This window comes from Trichomycterus rosablanca, chromosome 3 (genome assembly GCF_030014385.1).
Source record: "Trichomycterus rosablanca isolate fTriRos1 chromosome 3, fTriRos1.hap1, whole genome shotgun sequence".
In the NCBI taxonomy this organism is placed as follows: domain Eukaryota; kingdom Metazoa; phylum Chordata; class Actinopteri; order Siluriformes; family Trichomycteridae; genus Trichomycterus; species Trichomycterus rosablanca.
In genome coordinates this window covers 44,323,119-44,333,122 of record NC_085990.1, presented here as the reverse complement: position 1 = coordinate 44,333,122, position 10,004 = coordinate 44,323,119, and the positions used below count along the sequence as shown (strand labels likewise).

The following is a 10,004-nucleotide window of genomic DNA, read 5'->3' as shown; positions in this document are numbered from 1 at the left end:
AAATAACATGCACTTGCCAGCCTTCAAAAGCATCTCATCTTGGACTTTTGTCTACTTAAACTAGAGTAGGAGAATGTTTACTGTGGAAGCTTTTTTGTAAGTCGCTCTGGATAAAAGCGTCTGCTAAATGTCGAAAATTTAAATGTAGAATGGTCTCCCAGAACTTCATGCCTCTCCGAATTTCTTCTGGCATACTGCAGTTGGCACTTTCTGTGCTTTTTGGTTAAAAGTGGCATGCTCTGTGATGCCTGGACATAAAGTCCTTGGTTGTAAGGTTACCTTCTTATGGTTTTGTCCCATTTGACCCAGTGCTTATCAAGTTATCCTGAAAGACTTTTACAGTAACATTGGGGCTTTCTTTATTGTCCTGATGAGATTGCTGAGGCCTCTAGATTTAATTTTGTTTTCTGCCATAGTCAGTAAGATTTGCTGCTGTTACATACACCGATCAGGCATAACATTATGACCACCTTTCTAATATTGTGTTGTTCCCCCTTTTGCTGCCAAAACAGCCCTGCAACTGTGATGCACTGTGTATATACACTGTATCAGAACCAGCATTAACTTCTTTAGCAATTTGAGCTACAGTAGCTTGTCAGGCCAGCCTTCGCCCCCCACGTGCATCAATGAGCCTTGTCTGCCCATGACCCTGTCGCTGGTTTACCACTCTTTCCTCCTTGAACCACTTTTTATAGATACTGACCACTGCAGACCGGAAACACCCCACAAGAGCTGCAGTTTTGGAGATGCTCTGACCCAGTCGTCTAGCCATCACAATTTGGCCCTTGTCAAACTCACTCAAATCCTTACGCTTGCTCATTTTTCCTGCTTCTAACTCATCAACTTTGAGGATAAAATGTTCACTTGCTGCCAAATATATCCCACCCACTAACAAGTGCCGTGATAAAGAGATAATCAGTGTTATTCACTTCACCTGTCAGTGGTCATAATGTTATGCCTAGTCTGTGTATATTTTAAACTTCTGGACAATACTTCCCATGGTGTCTCTAGGAAAGTCTCTTGGAAATCTTCTTCTTAAAGAATGATCTCCTTTTCCAGCTTTTGTGACAGCTCCTTAGTTTTTACCATGGTTCAACACAACTTAAACATACAGTGAACAACTGTTTGTTTAGCCATTAATGCAATTATATTGTTCAGATGTATTTTGCTACTATTTTAAGGTTATTTTTTATTATATTATATTATATTGTTTTATTGTATTTGTATGTTTTAATTATGCTGAACACTATTAATTGCATCACCTTTTAGTGCTGCTTTGTCAAAACAACACAAAACAATGAAAGTCATATGTAAAAAATTTACAAAATTATTATACAGTATGTACAGTGTATCACAAAAGTCAGTACACCCCTCACATTTCTGCAGATATTTAAGTATATCTTTTCATGGGACAACACTGACAAAATGACACTTTGACACAATGAAAAGTAGTCTGTGTGCAGCTTATATAACAGTGTAAATTTATTCTTCCCTCAAAATAACTCATTATACAGCCATTAGTGTCTAAACCACCGGCAACAAAAGTGAGTACACCCCTTAGTGAAAGTTCCTGAAGTGTCAATATTTTGTGTGGCCACCATTATTTCCCAGAACTGCCTTAACTCTCCTGGGCATGGAGTTTACCAGAGCTTCACAGGTTGCCACTGGAATGCTTTTCCACTCCTCCATGACGACATCACGGAGCTGGCGGATATTCGAGACTTTGCGCTCCTCCACCTTCCGCTTGAGGATGCCCCAAAGATGTTCTATTGGGTTTAGGTCTGGAGACATGCTTGGCCAGTCCATCACCTTTACCCTCAGCCTCTTCAATAAAGCAGTGGTCGTCTTAGAGGTGTGTTTGGGGTCATTATCATGCTGGAACACTGCCCTGCGACCCAGTTTCCGGAGGGAGGGGATCATGCTCTGCTTCAGTATTTCACAGTACATATTGGAGTTCATGTGTCCCTCAATGAAATGTAACTCCCCAACACCTGCTGCACTCATGCAGCCCCAGACCATGGCATTCCCACCACCATGCTTGACTGTAGGCATGACACACTTATCTTTGTACTCCTCACCTGATTGCCGCCACACATGCTTGAGACCATCTGAACCAAACAAATTAATCTTGGTCTCATCAGACCATAGGACATGGTTCCAGTAATCCATGTCCTTTGTTGACATGTCTTCAGCAAACTGTTTGCGGGCTTTCTTGTGTAGAGACTTCAGAAGAGGCTTCCTTCTGGGGTGACAGCCATGCAGACCAATTTGATGTAGTGTGCGGCGTATGGTCTGAGCACTGAAAGGCTGACCCCCCACCTTTTCAATCTCTGCAGCAATGCTGACAGCACTCCTGCGCCTATCTTTCAAAGACAGCAGTTGGATGTGACGCTGAGCACGTGCACTCAGCTTCTTTGGACGACCAACGCGAGGTCTGTTCTGAGTGGACCCTGCTCTTTTAAAACGCTGGATGATCTTGGCCACTGTGCTGCAGCTCAGTTTCAGAGTGTTGGCAATCTTCTTGTAGCCTTGGCCATCTTTATGTAGCGCAACAATTCGTCTTTTAAGATCCTCAGAGAGTTCTTTGCCATGAGGTGCCATGTTGGAACTTTCAGTGACCAGTATGAGAGAGTGTGAGAGCTGTACTACTAAATTGAACACGCCTGCTCCCTATGCACACCTGAGACCTAGTAACACTAACAAATCACATGACATTTTGGAGGGAAAATGACAAGCAGTGCTCAATTTGGACATTTAGGGGTGTAGTCTCTTAGGGGTGTACTCACTTTTGTTGCCGGTGGTTTAGACACTAATGGCTGTATAATGAGTTATTTTGAGGGAAGAATAAATTTACACTGTTATATAAGCTGCACACAGACTACTTTTCATTGTGTCAAAGTGTCATTTTGTCAGTGTTGTCCCATGAAAAGATATACTTAAATATCTGCAGAAATGTGAGGGGTGTACTCACTTTTGTGATACACTGTATGTTAATATGTGCATATCCTATTGTCTTGGAGGGTAAATACAGGTAATATGGGTCAATCTGTGTCATAGAAATACGTGGGGTCAAGTTGCATAATATTATTACGTTCTACTTAATCTGTCATGCTAGTCCACTGGATGGCAGTGGTGTATTATATTACTATACCTCTATGTCAGCTTTTCCCACATGTAATGACTAAAACTAGTGACTTAACACTGGTATTCTATTAGGTCTGCTTTTAGAATGGTGGAAATTATCTTATGAAATACCCTTTGTAGCCATTTAACTTTGAATGTGTGACCTGAATAAAAATAGACTACCATTAAAGAAAAATCCATATTTAATTTACATTTGTAAACAAAAGACACACTTGTGCTTGGAGCTCCTAATGCATTAACACCTGTAATGGGGAAAACTTTTGGCTGCGTTCTTAAAAACACTGTGCTTTTGGTGGCGTTTTAACATTGCTAGACATTGCTGGACAACATTGCTAAAATTAACTACTACAGCTGATCATATTCCCTCTGTAATCCTAGTAATCTGGGATGCTAGCCATTTAACTGTTCATTTAATGTCACTTGCAGAAGAAATATAAACAAGCCAGCCCAGTCCAGTGTTTTTAAATGCTGTTTTCTTAAGCTTATGATACTTCATCTAAAACTCAACCCCAGCAAGACAGAACTGTTACTTGTTCCTGGAGATCAATCTCCAACCCAGAACCTAGTCATCTCTCTTGATGACTCCCAGATCAGACCGTCTGATAATGTAAGAAGCCTTGGTGTAGTCCTCTCCTCATGTAGCCAACATGATGAGATCGTGCCGGTTCCTCCTCTACAACATCAGGAAGATTTGTCCATTTCTTTCCATGGTAGCCACTTAGATTCTTGTGCAGTCACTTGTAATCTCAAGGTTGGACTACAGCAACTCCCTCCTGGCAGGTGATCACATGTCCATTATTAAACCCTTGCAGCTTATTCAAAATGCAGCTGCCCGTCTGGTTTTTAACCAACCTAAACACTGGCACATCACCCCACTGCTGCGTTCTCTTCACTGGCTTCCAGTAGCTGCACACATTCAGTTTTAAACACTGATGCTCGCCTACAAAGCCAAAAATGGACCAACCCCTCAAAGACCTTCGAGGTCTAATCAAACCTCGCTCTGTACCACACAACCTCAGCACCAGTGTCACTGCAGTGCTGAGAATGATCCACCACCAAAGTAATATCTACTCTGTAGTGGTCCTGGGAGAGTCCTGACCATTAAAGAACAGCATAAATGGGGGCTAAGAAAGCATGTAGAGAAACAGATGGACTACAGTCAGTAATTGTAGAACTGGAGCTGATAAAATGGACAGTGAGTGTAGAAACAAGAAGCTGGTTTTAATGTTATGGGTGATTAGTGTAAAATAAATGAATATGCTGACTAATCAATACTTTTTTTTTTAAGATTTTTTAATAATGATTGATTCCATTCTAAATTTAACTCCTCATAATCTACAATATTTTAAACAATATTTATGTAATGTTTAAAATAACTTAAAAAACTTAATAAATAAAGTATTTTTTTATGCAATCTCAAATTCAAGTTTGGCTAGATTTGAATTAACTAAATAAAATAAATTGTAATTGTACATGTTTAAAATTTTCTAAATTCCACTTTGACCAGATAATGAATTACATGTGTGTATTTATTTATGTAGCTTTATTTCACTCTACTGCCCAGATATTAACTACATTTATTCATGTTTATATTTATTAATTTAGCTTAATTTCACTATAAATTCTTGCCTGTCCAGATTTATTTATCTACATGCATTATTAAATAATTTGTGTATTTATTTATGCTTTTAATGCCACCCTGTCTGGATAATTATGTACACATATAAGATAACATTAGCAGTACCGTTATCCTGTTATTCCTGTAAACGACTCATGCAGATAACGGTAGAAATTTAACACTGCGCGGGGCTCGGTTTCCTTTGCAAAGCTTCATGGGTACTGAAGTGTATTCGCCTTAGTTTAACAGCAGCATTGAATCCAATTAGAACTACAAATACCACTGAGCATAGCGGCTGATTTCCGGTACCTTTAAAAAAAGTTTCAATAGGGGCTGGACAAAAATGAGTGGCAGAGTAGTGGCTGTGTTGCTCTGATTGAGGACTTGTCTGCGATACAACTGAAGAATTTTAATAAGAAAACATATCGCTCTTTGCATGAGGTAAGAAATATAAATTGTATGTTATATTTGTATTAATTAGAGCATTGCTTAAATTAATCACTTGCGCTAAATAAAGACAGAAAAAGCAGCTTTGTGCTGTAAAGAATAAAATGATGGTGTGCAGCCCGCGTCTGTTACAATGAAACTTACAGAGCTGGATTCAGCAGAAATTCAGCACTTTTAAGGGGAAGTGATTTCTGTTGCATGTATTTGTGCAGAGCTTTTTATGTGAACGTGGATTTTTAACTTGGGACAGATTTATTTTGCACTGATGCACTGATGCCTGTGAATCACAAAGGCTTTTGCTTTAAATGATACAATGGAGCTGCAGAATTGCTCTACGTGCATCAGATGCATTCATTTGTTTGATCACGTGATGTATTAAATGTATAAATATATTCAATAATGTAAATATAACTGAGATTTTATATATAACTGAGCATCATGCTGCGTTGGGGGTGTAATAGTAAAATGATGCTGGGATAGCGAATGGCTAGATCATGGTAGGGCTGGGCGGTATGACCAAAAATTTGTATCACGGTATTTGACGGTTTCACGGTATATCACGGTATGTTTTTTTTTTTTTTTTTTTTTTGTATTACTGAGACTTTTTATATGTCTGTGGCTTATTCTACTGTCATGAGTGCATAGAATATAAAAAGTTTTAATTTCACCACGTGTGCGGCACAGCAAGAAGGTCCTGGGTTCGATCGCCAGGTCGGGCGGTCCGGGTCCTTTCTGTGTGGAGTTGGCATGTTCTCCCCGTGTCTGTGTGGGTTTCCTCCGGGAGCTCCGGTTTCCTCCCACAATCCAAAGACGTGCAAGTCAGGTTAATTGGAGATACAAAATTGTCCATGACATGTTTTCGATATAACCTTTTAAACTGATGAATCTTGTGTAATAATTAACTACCCTTTCTGTCATGAATGTAAGTGTAAAACATGACGTTAAAATTCTAATAAACAAACAAACAAACTGTATTCTCCTACCTTATAGAGCTCAGCGGTTAAGGTACTGGACTAGTAATTGGAAAATTGCTGGTTAAAGCCCTAACACCAGTGTTGGCCCTGTGAGCAAGGTCCTTACTCCTCAATTACTTGCACTGTAACTGGCTACAACTACAAACTGGCATTAAATAGAGGTTAAATAGGTTCTGCAGAATGTAAATAAGATGAGATGAGACAACTAAATGTTGTTTTACTAGCAAAGGGAGGTTGTACAAACTATTAAAAGCAGGGCTGTCAATAATTGTAGCACATATGGTTTTCCGGTTTCCTCCCACAGTCCAAAGACATGCAAGTGAGGTGAACTGAAGATACTAAATTGTCCATGACTGTGTTCGATATAACCTTGTGAACTGATGAACCTTGTGTAATGAGTAACTACCGTTCCTGTCATGAATGTAACCAAAGTGTAAAACATGACGTTAAAATCCTAATAAATAAATAAACAAACAAACAAAACTTCACCATGTATATAATGAAGGTTTTGAATACTATACGCTTTGCTTGGCCCCACAGAATGACACAATATATGATGGAATCAGTACGCGTGAAACTGTTGCAATAAATAAAATTTTTATTGTTTATTTAATATTTAAGTATTGTACAATTATCCTTGGCTCTGACTTTAACAAATAAAACAACGTTTGCAAACTCCTCTGTACAACTTGACCCCAGGTCTGTTGTAGAAAAGTGGACGACTTTATATATCTCCGCTTCCAGTTTGCTTATAACGTTGGTTTAGCAACTGACCTGAAGTATTTTCACCCCTTAAAACATCCTGCAATCCACTGTTTTAATTATTGCTCTGAAAGCTTCATTCGACTGTTTGTAGAGGAATATTATATGATTTGCTGCGTATTAAAGCTTACAGCTGTTGTATTAGATATGCTACGGTATGGCTGTATTTTAAAAAATCCATATGGTATGAGGAATCAAAGACAAGGCATACCGAATGCACCATCATACCACCCAGCCCTACTAGATGGTACTGCTCCGGAAGCAGTGCGGCAGGTACTGAGATGTATGTAATAAGATCAGTGTTTGTAAGGAGATCAGTCATAAACAAATGAACAGTAAAAACTATAATGCATCACTACCTGTACAAGCTGTATAGCTGATTGTCCTGTATGTGCATGCCTTATCTCAAGATGTAGCACTTGCCCAGTCAAAGACTGCAATTTGTGTCTTACAAGACAAAGCGATTTAATTGATCCTGCTACGTCACTAATAGATCATTCCTGTCAGCCTAACTTAATGTGGTGATCCATCTCTGTCTCATAAAAGACAGATCTAATAGTAGTCTAAATTGAAGTGTTCACGCTGGCTATGGGTCTTGGGAATGTGACGTCACACCCTGGCTTGCTACCATATACCGTCTCCTCTGGCTACCCAACAAACATTTAAAAAAGACTGAAGGCATTCGTTCTCTCTATCGTAAAAGTCGTGTTTGAAGGTAATTATTTGCTTGTACCACAGCTGGACATTAAAATACTGTAGTTAAGGAACAGAAAGTTGATATATGTTGTCTTTTGTCTTTAGTTTAATGTAACTAGCTGTGTCTGAGAGAGTCTAACAGTTTGTAGCATTGTTTGTAGCATTGTGTATTTCAGTTGGCTGTATTGCAAGTGTCTATGTCCTGCACATACCCACTCCTAAATTATACAATTCTTAAATTAGTTAAATTAGTTAAATTATTGCCTCTGGGCAGTGATAGCTCAGTGATTAAGAAACTGGACTAGTAATCAGAAGGTTGCCGGTCCAAGACCATCACAGTTGGGCCCCTGAGCAAGCCCTTAACACTCAATTGCTCAGATTGTATTCAGTCATAATTGTAACTCACTCTGGATAAAGAAAGCATCCACTAAATGCAGCAGATGTAAAATGTACCAATTATATGTTAAATAACTCTTAGTAATCTAGAATGGTGTAAAGCTAAAGCAAGCGATTACATAAAGCTGCTGTCGGCAACAATGCGAGCCATTTTTTTCTGAAGCTTTGTGATCTGGCACCTGGCGTTCTTCTTGACAGGTGCCCATGCTACACAGGTTAATACCCAGACTTAAAGCATGCAGTGATGTAAATGTGTGTGTTCTCTAAGATTTGGTCTTTATTTTATTGTTCTTCCTATTACAATTGGCGGCATGGTGGCTAAGTGGGTAGCACTGTCCTTTATGTGCCACTATAACAAGAAGGTCCTGGGTTCGATCCCCGGGTGGGGCGGTCCAGGTCCTTTCTGTGTGGAGTTTGCATGTTCTCCCTGTGTCTGCATGGGTTTCCTCCCACAATCCAAATACATGCAAGTGAGGTGAATTGGCGACACTAAATTGTCCATGACTGTTCGATATAACTGATGAATCTTGTGTAATGAGTAACTACCGTTCCTGTCATGAATGTAACCAAAAGTGTAAAACATTAAGTTAAAATCCTAATAAATAAACAAACAAACACTTGCCTCTGGGCAGTGGTAGCTCAGTGATTAAGAAACTGGACTAGCAATCAGAAGGTTGCTGGTTCAAGCCCCACCATTGTTAAATTGCCACCATTAGGCCCCTGTCATAATTGTTAGTCACTCTGGATAAAGAAAGCATCCACTAAATGCCGCAAATGTAAATGCGTTATATGTTATATGTTGAATAACTCTTAGTAATCTAGAATGGTGTAAAGCTAAAGCAACCGATTACATAAAGCTGCTGTCGGCACCAATGCGAGTTCTCCTTGACAGGTGCCCATGCTACACGGGTTAATACCCAGACTTAAAGCATGCGTTGATGTAAATGTGTGTGTTCTGTAAGATTTGGTCTTTATTTTATTGTATCTTCCTATTACAGTTAATTTGGAAATACCAGAAAGCACTAAGGAAACTAAGTTGTTTAAAGTATTTAATTAAAGCAAGTTCAATGCACTTATAACCTAAATCTGACCTGGACTTCCTGTTCTAGCATCCCTCTAACCAGTTGCTGTATACACCAATCAGCCATAACATTAAAACCAAGACCTCACTGTCACTGCTGGACTGAGAATAGTCCACATCATCAAAACATCCAGCCAACAGCGCCCCATGGGCAGCGTTCTGTGACCTGTGTCTAGAAGATGACCAACTTAAACAGCGGCAATAGATGAGCGATCGTCTCTGACTTTACATCTACAAGGTGGACCAACTAGGTAGGAGTGTCTAATAGAGTGGACACAGTATTTAAAAACTCCAGCAGCGCTGCTGTGTCTTATCCACTCATACCGGCACAACACACACTAACACACCACCACCATGTCAGTATCACTGCAGTGATGAGAATGATCCACCACCTAAATAATACCTGCTCTGTAGTGGTCCTGTGGGGGTCCTGACCATTGAAGAACAGGGTGAAAGCAGGCTAAAAAAAATATCTAGAGAAACAGATGGACTACAGTAAGTGGAGCTGATAAAATGGACAGTGAGTGTAGAAACAAGGAGGTGGTTTTAATGTTATGGCTGATCGGTGTATACAGTACATGCTCTCAAAAACCCTGTATTCCTTATAGTGTAAACATGGTAGATTCCTGTGGGCTCAGAAAATAAATAAAATAAAATGTCAGTGTTTTGAGGTTGACCCATGTCTTAATTCTTTCCAATGCACCCAATGCCCAAGTGTATCTTGTTTCTTGCTTGTGCTGCTGATGGAATACTGTATTGCATTATCCAGTGCTTGCAGGGTTTATAGCTTCTCTCAGGACTTGTCTTACAAGTCAGCTACCGGATCTCAGGTAAAGAGTGATAAGGACTAGAAAGTTTAGAAAGGACAGCGGAGAGCAGCATTTTG

The 10,004-nt window shown here is 39.5% G+C and overlaps 1 protein-coding gene across 1 annotated transcript in view; it reads left to right on the top strand.

Moving 5' to 3' along the window:
* Nucleotides 1-5,114: 5,114 nt before the first annotated feature.
* The window catches only part of phactr4b (phosphatase and actin regulator 4b), an 81,262-nt gene continuing 76,372 nt past the window's right edge, over nucleotides 5,115-10,004 (top strand). Inside the window, exon 1 of the mRNA XM_062991355.1 lies at nucleotides 5,115-5,203. The gene's annotated coding sequence lies outside the window, so the exon portion shown is untranslated. The remainder of the gene's footprint in view (nucleotides 5,204-10,004) is intronic.